Raw genomic sequence first — 4,037 nt, forward strand, 5'->3', positions numbered from 1 at the left:
ATCACCAGGCAAACCAGCGTGTGCAATTGTAAATGTACACATATCCAATGGGGCCATCCTAATTCTGTGTTCAGGTGTTACAGAAATTGGAATTGAACAGGAGCTAAATCACATGGTAATAGTGTGAGTGGTAAATTTGTAAAGTGGATGTTCTCAACTATTAATGTAGGCTTAGCCTTAGCAAGTCACAAGTTGAATGAAGTGAAGGCTCTCGATAGCTGGCGAGGATTCGGGGGGGGGGGGGGTGATGCGATTGTGGCAGAGGTGCGTTCACACCCAATAAAAATTAAAATCTAGATATAAAAAAATTATTAGATCTAAGTTTTAAATAGTGCAACCGGCCCGTGGCCGTACTGGTATAGCTTATAGGCCTAGATCTATCTTAAATTATCTTTGACTTTGCGCACCCAAGTGAAATGAGCCATTGCATAGCTCCCTTTTGATCGTCCAATTTGGGGGAGACGAAATAATGCTCTTCATTTGTGTGCGATTATGAAGTTTGTTTTGCTTTAGTTTTATTTTTCTAAGTCAATTTTTTAGACAAATTACTATTTAGCATGAATCTGCAATAGCATCGGTGTTATTGGGGTAAATAAATTAAATTATTGTTGATAATGTCTCTTAATCTATTTTTTGAAAAATACTGTCGTACCACATAAAGTTAGAGTCTAGTCACACCCAACCTTAAATAGCATGTAAAGGTTAAAGGTCTGTTCATTAGAAAAAAAATATAGGAGAATATGTAATGGATCTCATCAATCCCAAGTATTTTTCTGCCTTGAATCTCATATTAAAGTTCCATTGAACAAAGGTCACAGTCCAGAAATAGTTGACAGTTTGATGGGGATGCAATTTGCTGCAGTTATGAATTAGGAGCCTATTCATATTTTTTATTAATTTGATCGTGGCTTTTAACCGGCAAGGTATCCAAGCGCTATTGAGTTAGAAAAAAAATTATATTTTTATTTTTGAATTAAAAAAAAAATTATTGAAAAAGCTGTTTTACTATTTTGTATGGTTAATGTGTTAATTACCGTCTTGTTTATAATCAAGTGAAAATTATAAAAATTAACAAGGATAAATTGTTGACCGATTGTTGGTAAATTCTATAAATTTCAGGATAATAAAAGAAGAAAAATGATTGGTATATTCGATCATTCCCCTTTATGAAATGTCAACAATATTCATTGAAAGTGCAGTATTTTTCAATGATCACTGTAAATCTACATATTTTCTTTGCTACATGTATAACAATGTGATATTATTAATATTTTAATTTCAGACTATGGACATTTTAACAGTATGCAGAAGAAGACGGATCTGGAACTAGAAAGCAAGGCTCTGACTGGTCTACTAGACTACTACAGCAAGGAATGTGCCAGCGGCCAATCTGATGAACATGTGACAGAAGATTTGGCAATGGGTGAAGAAATACTGAGATTGAAATGCAACCACAGGTAACATGTAGACTAGTAAAATGCGATAATGATTAAAAAATAATGAAGGATATTGTTTTGGTTGCAGAATGTAAAATCATAAAAACCCACATCAATGACAATGAAATCGGACTGTGACCAGATTTTCTATTTAAAGTCAGTTTGAAATGCAAACATTACATAAGCATGAAAGACATAATAGATTCAATATATTTTGCATGTTAGCTGCAGGGTCAGCAGAACGGTTTTGAAAGTGAGGGGGCTGAGCCGAAAGTGGGGGGGGGGGGCTGACCAATGCAAAAATCATAAGCAGATGGTCAATTTTACATTTTTGTACATGGTTTTGGAAAACAGTGCGGGGGCTGAAAAATATGAAATGACCATCTGGTTACGATTTTTTGCATGCATGGTCAGCCCGTTCACTGTAAAAACCGTTCCGCTGACCCTGCAGCTAACATGCACCCCCCCCCCGGTTTCCGGAGCCCCTGCTCTCACCCCTCAATCCATTTAGCACTACTTGCTCATGTGTATGTACATACAAGCTACATTGTGAGGAATAATTTCACTTTTTAAGTTTCTCAGCCAGAGCATATGTCATTTACTATTGTTTGTATTTTTTATTAACATAATAAAAACTTGAACCCTTTATTTACCCCCTTCTATATGAAACCTGGTACTCAAAAGATGTTTTATTTCCTGTTTTTAGACATGTACATATACATGTGAGAAGAAATACCAGATTATGGCAAATATTTTAATTAGTTATTTCAATACTATTTTTCCTTCAGGTGGAGGCTTCAACCAAACTTTTCAGACAGACATGAGATACAAAGATACACAAGTATAAATGGTTGAAGGTTTAGGAGAGCCAGACAAGAAGGCAGGAAATGTGATGTCACTTGTAAGCTAAAACACACTTAATTATGACTGCCTCACTTTGGCGAAGAAAGTAAAGTCACATTAAAAAAGTTTTGAATTACTGGTACTGCTCTCTTCTTTATTTGTTCTACTCAAATATTTGAAAACAATGACATCTATATTGCTTAGATGCTTAATTGATTAATGGTGATATTTATTGGACAGTTGTAAAACAACCAATATCAATCAATGCTAGATGGTGTGACTTGCTTTCTATTGCCAAAGTAGTAAATGAATGTTCCATTGTTCTGCATTCCTATTAGACTCCCCCCCCCCCCCCGCCCCATCACCATCTGCTTTGTATGGGAGTAACACTGGAAGATTACCCCCCACAAAAAAAAAAAAAAAAAAAAAATTATATCTCTTGTAGGCCTGTATAAATGTAATGCCTACAAAAGCAGTCATGAAACCTCATTAATTCAAATGATCTTGGTAGGGGGGGGGGTGCCTCAGGATCTTGCCTGTTGATTGTGCACTCGCTTCAGAAATCATGCTGCTGTTCCTGATGTTGTTGTTTTTTTTTAATATGATAACATGACTCTTGCATGAAATCAGCATTTGGCTCAAGAAATAAAGACCAAATGTGATAATTTTGGATTTTGACTCCCTTTCTTTGGTAAACCAATGAGAAAAACCCAAGTCATTAAAATCAATTGTGTATAAAAAAAGAGGAAATTTTAATCATTTTCTTATGCATTTCTTTGTTATTAACTTTTTTGCTTTCATTGTTTAATAAGGCTTTGGTGACAATATTTTAACCATTTAGAACTTAAAGTTCTTATTTCATTCATTAGAAATAAAAAAAATGTAAGTTTTAACAATGATAATTAAATTAAGAATAAATGACTGATATCAATAATGATGGAAATTGATATCTTTATTAATAAAATATCACATGCTCTATAAATTAAATCCATTTCAGTTACTTCAATGAACATGGACAGCAGCAGGAGCAACAACAGCATCAGCAGCTGAAACTACAACTGCAGTAAGAGATGCAATAACCACACCGACAACATCAACAGCAGCAGGAGCTCCAACAACCATGCAGGGAACATCGGGCGCAACATAAATAACTTCATCAAGAGATGCAACAACCACAGTGGTAAACATCAACAGCAGTAGCAACAACGACAGTAGAAACAAAGCCAACAGCAAGGATTCTAATAAGCAATCATACAAGCAACAACACAAGCGACAACATCAATAGATGCATCAGGAGATGCAACAGCCACACTCGTAAACAGCAGCAGTAGCAGCGATGACAACAGCAACCACACAGGCAACACAAGCGACAACATCAATAGATGCATCAGGAGATGCAACAGCCACACTCGTAAACAGCAGCAGTAGCAGCGATGACAACAGCAACCACACAGGCAACACCTTGAGCAACATCAGTAGCAAAAATAACTAATTGCACCAGGAGATGCAACAACCACACCCACAACACCAAGAGCAGCAAAAACAAACAGCAATTCCAGCAATCACGATGACAACAGCAGCAGCAACACCAACAACACTAATGAACATTGAAAAAACTTGTACAAAAGTCAATGAGGTCGCATTTTTCAGACATTATCAGACATTATTGATTAAAAAATGCACAATGATTTATTTGGGTTAAAGAAAATTATGTTTGAAAAAATGTGTACATTTGAAGATGTTTCCTATGTATTGATT

General features: G+C 35.7%; 1 long non-coding RNA gene across 1 annotated transcript; it reads left to right on the top strand.

The window, feature by feature from the left end:
- Window positions 1–1,366: 1,366 nt before the first annotated feature.
- Window positions 1,367–3,637, top strand: LOC129266646 (uncharacterized). Its single transcript, XR_010294289.1, has 3 exons — window positions 1,367–1,457; window positions 2,225–2,337; window positions 3,277–3,637. It is a non-coding gene; the product is annotated as an uncharacterized LOC129266646 (long non-coding RNA).
- Window positions 3,638–4,037: the final 400 nt, after the last annotated feature.

The sequence above is a fragment of the Lytechinus pictus genome, chromosome 8, assembly GCF_037042905.1.
Source record: "Lytechinus pictus isolate F3 Inbred chromosome 8, Lp3.0, whole genome shotgun sequence".
Taxonomy (NCBI): domain Eukaryota; kingdom Metazoa; phylum Echinodermata; class Echinoidea; order Temnopleuroida; family Toxopneustidae; genus Lytechinus; species Lytechinus pictus.